Source organism: Panthera pardus, unplaced genomic scaffold (assembly GCF_024362965.1).
Source record: "Panthera pardus isolate Hobbes unplaced genomic scaffold, ASM2436296v1 HiC_scaffold_13, whole genome shotgun sequence".
In the NCBI taxonomy this organism is placed as follows: domain Eukaryota; kingdom Metazoa; phylum Chordata; class Mammalia; order Carnivora; family Felidae; genus Panthera; species Panthera pardus.
Genome location: NW_026526688.1, coordinates 200,457,016 through 200,465,229, shown reverse-complemented (window position 1 = coordinate 200,465,229; position 8,214 = coordinate 200,457,016). Strand labels below are relative to the sequence as shown.

The 8,214-nt window shown below is 54.6% G+C and overlaps 1 long non-coding RNA gene across 1 annotated transcript; it reads right to left on the bottom strand.

Annotated features, from left to right (window-relative positions):
- Positions 1 to 1,483: 1,483 nt before the first annotated feature.
- On the bottom strand, positions 1,484 to 7,720 carry LOC128776680 (uncharacterized). Its single transcript, XR_008421859.1, has 4 exons — positions 7,151 to 7,720; positions 4,740 to 5,085; positions 3,883 to 3,952; positions 1,484 to 1,594 (listed from the first exon to the last, which is right to left on the bottom strand). It is a non-coding gene; the product is annotated as an uncharacterized LOC128776680 (long non-coding RNA).
- Positions 7,721 to 8,214: the final 494 nt, after the last annotated feature.

The window sequence follows — 8,214 nt, the reverse complement described above, 5'->3', positions numbered from 1 at the left end:
CCCCCACCCCCAGTCATTGACACCCTCAGGGAGTCTAACAAAATTAAAAGTACAAAGAACTAGATAAGCTGTGTGGGCGTCCGCACTCCTCCCGGAACCCTAGCATCTCCCAGCCCCCATCTGTGATACGGACACAATTATGTAGGGTGTCCCACCTCTGCCGCCTCACTGCTGACTGCCTTGGCGAAGCCATCCAGGCTCCCCCGTGCAGACTGGACCCCGGAATTTCCCAGAATGATGCTCACTACAGTGGTTCCCGTGAGGGCCGCAAAGCCATTGCAGAGGAGCGAGCGGTGGCCGTCAGCTCCCTCCGCTCAGTTCCAGGCCTGGGACTGGCCGACCCCTCCCTGGCTGTGCCCAGAAGCCTTCCCGCCCACCCCAGCTTTCCCCACCTACAAGGCTCACGGCACCTTCACCGCGCAAGTTGTGTGAGGGTTAGAGACAAAGGAAATGGCCTTGACGGCTAAATGTAAAAAATTGTCTGGCTTTGTCAGTTTCTGGCATGTTTGAGGAGCTCTTGGCACCTCCCCAGTAATATAATGCGCAGAAAGTGTGTTGGTCAAAGGTGGGGGGAGGGGTGCTGGGAGTCCTCAGAGACCCCCCCCCCCCCCCATGGAAGGTCATCTTCAAGCCTTGACCTCTGAGCCTCCCTGGCAGGGAGGCTTCCTAAGCAGGAGCAGGTGTCTGATACCCATGGAAACCACCCCTATACCAGCCCCATGCTGGGCTCTGGCCACACCAGAGCCACTGACCCCCCACAGTTCCTGCCCTCACGATCCCCAGTCTCAAGGGGCGGATAGACAGGTCACCTCCCAATTCAGCCCCATCTCCTTGTAGGGAACATGGTTAACCGACCAGATGCAGACCCCAGGGGTCATAAACACAGCGTCAGGACGCTGACAGGTCCTCAAGGCCATCCCTCAGAGGGGAAACTGAGGCCCAGAGGGCAAGTGGGGTAGGAGGTAGGCACAGGATGCGGCCAGAGGTCTCCTGCCCCGTCAAACCACCTTTGCATCCCTTCTCAGGAGAGGGGGATGTAGTCTCCCAAACACACATTTTCTCAGACTCTTCCTCAGCCCCCAAATGTGAGCCCCATAAATATTTGTTGATGGATGAATAAATGTTGGTCGTGGCGGGCCCCGTACCCGGTGCCATCCCAGCTGCTCTGTGCCCTCCTGGCTGTTCACCCCATTAGCACAGTTGAGCCCCACAGCCTACCAAGCTGGCTCAGTGACTAGCCTTTTGCAGGTAAGGAAACGGGCGCTGGGCAGTGAGGCTGCTCGGCCGGGAGCCCCAAGCTTGTTTTCCGCTGTGCAGAAGCTCTCGCCCGCTCGCCATCCTCCCGCCCACCCTCCGCCACCCCAGCCTCTGTTCAGAGCCACCAGGGCCAGACTGTCCCCACGAGGTGGAGGCGGATTGAACAGCTTGGTTTATTTCAAAGGAGCATCCCCCTGGCCACGCGTTTTCAGAAATCCACCAGAAAGCATGTCCTTTCTGCCTTTATTCCTTGTTGCATTAACCTCCTTCACCACGGACATGGGAGCGCTCATTTTCTTGGAAACAGTGCCTGGAATTTGGGGTTCTCTTGTTGCTTCTGGAAATCGAGCGAAATGATTAAAAAACAACAACAGAAAACGGAGACGGGGCTAGCCCCGAGAGCTGGAGGTCAGCCTTCCGACAACCTCAGGCCCAGAGAAGAAAACCAGAGACAGAGCCTGAAAAGTGCCAGGACCAGAGAAGCCACCGTGAGCCTCCGCACTTTGCTGCGAGAAGCAGGCCTCAGGCCCTCACACCAGAGCCATCAACCGGTACTCTACCCACTGTTTTTTTGTTTTGGCTTTTTAAAGTTTATTTTTCGAGAGAGCGAGAAAGAGCGGGGGAGGGGCAGAGAGCAGGAAACAGAATCCCAAGCAGGCTCCGCACCGCCAGCACAGAGCTGGACTTGGGGCTCGATCTCATGAACCCCGTGAGATGCTGCCCTGAGCCGAAACCGAGCCTGGGACGCTTAACCAACCGAGCCGGTGCCCCACTCACAGTTTTAACGGGTGCAGTGACCTGTTTCCTACCAGTAGTAGATTAAAATCAGTGAATGCAGGGAGGCAGAACTCCTGATAGTAACACAGTCACGAACAAGGGCAGGCACGGCTCCGACAAAGGAGAAAGCAAAAGAAAAAAATTATAACATAGACTCTCTTTGGTCTAATAACACACCTGAAAGGAGCTACCCTGATAAAGTTGCCCCAGGGGCCTGGGCGGCTCACTCAGTTAAGCGTCTGACTTCAGCTCAGGTCATGATCTCGAGGTCTGTGGGTTCAAGCCCCGTGTCAAGTTCCGTGCTGACAGCTCAGAGCCCGGAGCCTGCTTTGGATTCTGTGTCTCCCTCTCTCTCCGCCTCACCTGCCCACGCTCCTCTCTCTCTCTCTCAAAAATAAATTTAAAGCAACATTACAGTATAATCAAAGAGTATGGAATATTCCACAGGCATTAACAGGAAGAAACACTGACGGTGAGTATCAGAACACAAATGATTATCTTCTGTCCCTACACACTTTGAAACTGTTAGATTTCCCGACAGGTACGTGCTCTGTTTATAACGAAGACGTACTAAGATGTTCACTGATGGGGAACCAGTGGATTTCAAGCAGCACAGTCAACCTTCGGATGAGGGCTGTGCGGCCCGGGCCCCTTCATACGGAAGCCCTGAGATAAACGAGGCAAACCCCATTCCCGGGCTCGTGCTCCGAGAGGCTGGGGACCCCGTGCACCGCCAGACAACGCAACAGAGCCGCGTGCCTGCGGTCTGCGGGGTCCACGCTCTGCAACAGCGTCTCCAACCATTCTAGCAACCCTGTGAGGCTGTACTGTTGCCCCATTTTACTGGGAACGCTTGACCCCAGGTGGATCTGGCCCCAAATCAAAGGTCACTCATTCCCAGAGCACCCCACATAATAGATGAGAAAAAGTGGGTTACGATGAAACCAGTGGACCTTCCAACTTCTGGAATGCATGGCCTTGCTGGGGCGAGGGGGAGCCCCCCGGGGGCCCCCTGTGGCCTCTGGCTTCCTGAATCTTAAGAGGTGCCCAGGACTGGAGGCCTTTAAGGCTGTGGGTATGAAGGAAACAGAAAGTGCCTGGGGGTGGAGATCCGCGTTCCAGCATACCACAGTGGAATTTTCCAAATAGCCTCGTTTTTTAAAGGCATCACTCAGTCGCCTGCCACCGCCACCATCAGAAAGCAGAGCCTGATTTAGAAGCTGTGGGGTCAGGCCCCACGTGGGAGCGCACGAGGAGGGTGCAGAGGGGGCAGCTGCGTCCCACACGTGATGATCCACCGTGGGCCACCCCTCGTGGCCACCCGTGAGGCTCCGTCACCGGGCCCGAGGTCTCTCCGGACTCAACCCAGACTACCTGGGTTGTCCTCACATCCGAGCTGTTGCCCCGGCTCTGCCCTCTACCCGGAAGCCCTGACTCCCTTCTTGCTCTAGGTCCCGGGCCCTCCAGTGAGTGACTCCCAGTGTTACCCTGGGTGCTGCCGTCCCCCAGCAACCGCACCCCGTGTTGGGCTCCCGGCCGCCCTCCCGGATACCCCGTGGCCTTGTAGGGTCTCCGCACCGTCCTCCGGTCCCTCGCAGGCAGCCGGGACCCACACCGAGGAGGGCAGACCGCAAAGCCCCACTGAGCCTTGCACCTCACGTGTGTCTGCTCCCTTCATCCCCGCACCTGCCTGGGTCACAGAGAAGAAACTGAGGCTCAGACAGGGGAACCTTCCAGCCCAAGTCCCCACAGCAGCTAAGTACACGGGCAGGATCTGAACCTCCTGCCCCAGGGGGTGAGACCCCACCCACACTACACTCACCCCTCGCTGAGTCTTGGTTTGCTCACCTGTAAAATGGGGATGGCCGTCGATCACCACATCCGTGGGCTCCTGGGAGGACTTGGGAAGACAGGGCTCCTGGGGAGACGGGGGGCCGAGTGGGATCAGGGAGGGGCAGGTGGGGGTCTGCGTGTAGGAGGGGGCACGCGCAGCACCACTCAGAGGAGGTGAGGGGGTGGGTTCCGGGACGCATGGACTCGGGTCCACGCTCTGGGGGACACAGAGGCCGGCCAGCCTGCCTCAGCTCCCCATCAGGGCTCCAAGCAGGTGGCTGAACCGAAAACGTACAAGTGCAAGAGGCCCCCACAAGCCCCTCCAGAGGCTTATGCGGGGAGACCACGGAGGGTGAGAAAAGAGGCCCAGGTTCAGAGCCAGGACCCGGGGCGCCGTCCCAGGCTAACGGCTCACTACACCGGTGTGCTGATGCGGGGGGGGGGGGGAGCTTAACACATCTGGCGGGAGCCCCGAGGTCTGAAGGGTGGGAAGGCTCTTCTGTCTGCCCCGCATCAGCCTGGCCCTGGGAAGTGAAGCCCAGCAAGGCTTTGGGCCACCCGTGTAGGGGCGCGGACACCGACCCCTCCCTGGGGCAGACAGGGCGTGAAAGCCTTGCTGTCCGTCGGCCTCTAGGAACCCAGGGGAGGGGCGCCAGTGCAGGCAGGGGTCTGCAGGCTCCAGGCTCCAAGCTGTGTCAGCCCAGAGCCCCACGCGGGGCTCGAACCCACCAACTGGGACATGCGAAGTCGGACGCTTAACCGCCTGAGCCAGCCAGGTGGCCCGGCAACGGTCCCTTCTGACCCCACCTGGACTCGTCAGAATTAGGCTCCACTGCTGAGCGAAAACCTCACTTTCCCCACTTCTGACTTACTTGTTTTCATCTTCAGAACCAGCGTAATTATGGGAGGTGTCAAATCTCTACCAAGGAGAGATCACGGTGCAGTGAAGCCCCAGGCCCGCAGCTCAACCCTGACCCTCCCCGCACACGGGGGTCTATTTTCCCCGCACTTTGAAGTGCATCTCAGGTCACAGCCTGGTCTATGCACATCCCCGGCAGCAGTCTTTTTCTTGTCCTTCTTCTGTGTTTCGATTCCTGTTTCGGAGAATGGTGGAGGCTGGTGAAGAAATACGGACCGTGTCGGGCCACGCCGGTCTCCTCCGTGTCGCCCAGTGTCGGTGGATGTGCTGCTCAAGTGGGCACAAAACTGTCAGCACACCTGATAAAATTAACAAGAATTCCTCAATATATCCCAGCGTCCCAATTATCTTTAAAAATCTTTTTATAGCAGCCAAATCAAGTTTCAAAGGCAACAAACTGCACTTGGTACATAGACCTCCTACATCTCTTTTAATCTAAATAGTTCCCCCTTTGATGGGGCGCCTGGGGGGCTCAGCCGGTTAAGCGTCTGACTTCGGCTCAGCTCATGATTTCACCGTCTGTGAGTTTGAGCCCCGAGTCGGGCTCTGTGCTGACAACTCGGAGCCTGGAGCCTGCTTCGGATTGTGTCTCCCTCTCTCTCTGCCCCTCCCCTGCTCATGTGTCTTTCTCTCTCAAAAAATAAATAAACAGTAAAAAATTAAAAAAAAAATAGTTCCCCCATTGAAACAAAAGCAAAAATGAACTATTGGGACCTCATCAAGATAAAAAGCTTCTGCAGAGAGAAAGAAACAAGCAACAACACTAAAAGGCAGCTGATGGGAGGGAAGAAGATATTTGCAAATGACATATTGGATAAAGGGTTAACCGACTATAAAGAACTTATCCAAACTCAACACCCCAAAAAAATAATAATCCAGTCAAGAAATGGGCAAAAGACATGAATAGACACTTCTCCAAAGAAGACATCCAGATGGCCAACAGACACATGAAAAGATGCTCCACGTCGCTCATCATCAGGGAAATAGAAATCAAAACCACCGTGAGATGCCGCCTCGCACCTGTCAGAATGGCTAACATGAACAACTCAGGCAACAACAGACGTTGGCGAGGAAGCGGAGAGAGGGGAACCCTCTTGCGCCATCGGTGGGAGTGCAAACTGGTCCAGCCACTCTGGAGAACAGTGTGGAGGTCCCTCAGCAAGTTGAAAATAGAGCTACCCTAAGACCAGCAAGTGCACCACCAGTCGTATCAAGAATGAAATGTCGCCATTTGCAACGACATGGATGGTTCTAGAGTGTATTCCACTAAGCAAAATAAGTCAGAGAAAGACAAATACCATATGATTACTTTCCTACATGGAATTTAAGAAAGAAAACAGAGGAACATAGGGGACGGGTGGGAACAGAAGAGAGGGAAACTATAGGAGTCTCTCTTTTTTCAGGAGAATCTATTCATTTTTTTTTTAAAGTTTATTTTTATTTATTTTGAGAGAGAGAGAGAAAGCAAGCAAGGGAGGGGCAGAGAGAGAGAGAATCCCAAGCAGGCTCTGTGCTGTCAGTGCAGAGTTGGACGTGGGGTTTGAACTCACGAACCGTGAGATCATGACCTGAGCCGAAATCAAGAGTCGGATGCTTACCCGACAGACACACCCAGATGCCCCCAAATCATAAGGGACTCTTAATGATAGAGAAAAAACCGAGGGTTGATGGAGGGAGGTGGGGGGGGGATGGGCTGGATGGGTGATGGGCATTAAGGAGGGCACTTGTGATGAATCACTAGATTCTATTCCTGAAACCAATCATTGCACTCTATGTTAACTAACTAGAATTTAAACAAAAATTTGAAAAGAAAGACAAATAAATAGTTCCTCCTTTGTTTCTCCTGTGCCATATATTTGTTGGTGACATGGGATCGCGTATCTTGTGGAATTTTCCACATTGTGGATTTTGCCTAGTGGTGGCATTTAGCAAGCTCCTCTCCCCCCACCGTTTCCTACAAACTTAGACTTTCATCTCGAGCAGTGGTTCTCAGCCGAGGGCGATTTCGCCCCCAGAGGACATTTGGCCAAGTCCTCTGAAACGGGTCCCTTGGGAAGCTCTGATTTGGGGACAGAAGCAGGGACCCGTCTCGGGGTCACTCCGAGAGCCCAAATGTGTACTTCCTATATGTCCCATGAGGAGCCAGCGGCTCGCCTCACTTTGAGTGATGTCACCTTGGACTAGCGGGTCCCCATGCTGTCAGTGTCACCACCTGATGGGTTAGCATCATCTCGGTCTAACCACGAGGGCTGCAGAATATGGGGAGACCTGTTATTTTTAGCGTAATGCAGTTATGACTTTAATGCTCCCTCACACACAGTTTTCAAAGGGCTTTTCCATCCAGGACCAAATAGCCAAACTCACTGCTATGCTGGAGGCGGGCTGGATGATCTCCGAGTGATTTTCTCCAGACGAGGAGTCCGGTCAGAACAGGGACACGGCCTGTGTTAAGACCCCGTGGGTCAGCAATAGCACCAGGCTAAGCCCAGACAGGTTCACCTGCCCAGAGCTCCATTCACAGGAGTCTCCTGAGCTCGCCCGACTGTAGGAAAGGGAGGAAATGCCACCGCGAGCCTCTTTTAAAAGCTGCAAAAGTTCTAGAAGATTCTCTCGTGTCAGCTGATTCTAAAATCTCTATCCATAGGTGGGGGGATGGGCTAAACGGGTGATGGGCATTAAGGAGGGAGGGCACCTGTGATGAGTGCTGGGTTTTATATGTAAGTGATGAATCACTCAACTTTACACCCGAAACCACTGTTACGCTGTATGTTAAACTAGCTTGGATTTAAATAAAATTTAAAAATTATATAAAAATAAAAATGCTCTTAAAAAATAAAAGAATCCCTATCCAACCTCGGAGACCACTGTTCCGCCCAGAACGAAATGGTGCCCTGTTCACACCCCTTCATGCTCCCTGTGACCTCTAGGATGAACCCTTCCCAAGAGGCATTCAAGGCCCCTCACAGACTGACCCCTCCCACCTCCCCACCTCCGTCTCTTCCCGAATCACCGTCCCCACCCCCGCCATCCCCACCTGGACGCTGCCGGTCGGACTCCCATACACTCAGAGATGCTGGTGTGGTTTGACCAGTTGACTCTGGCGGCCACTAGAGGGGAAATCGCACCTTCCCAGCTCCTATACGTGCTTTCCTCTAAACCTGGCATAGGTCTCCCCTTTCTGGTTTTACAGAGGAGGAAACTGAGGCTGGAGAGTGTGAATGGCTTGCCAAGGGCCACATGGCTCGAGTTAGGACTAATGGCTGGAGGCGGTTGGCCCTGGGAAGGGAGGGTGGAGGCTCCTTGCTGCACACTCCATCCGGTTTCCTGGGCCCAGGGAGGCGAGGCTGTGCCCGAGCAGCGGTTTCCCCTGCTTTCCGCGATCGGTGGCCAAAGCCGGAAAGCCAGACGCTGCCAAGAAGGAAACCACT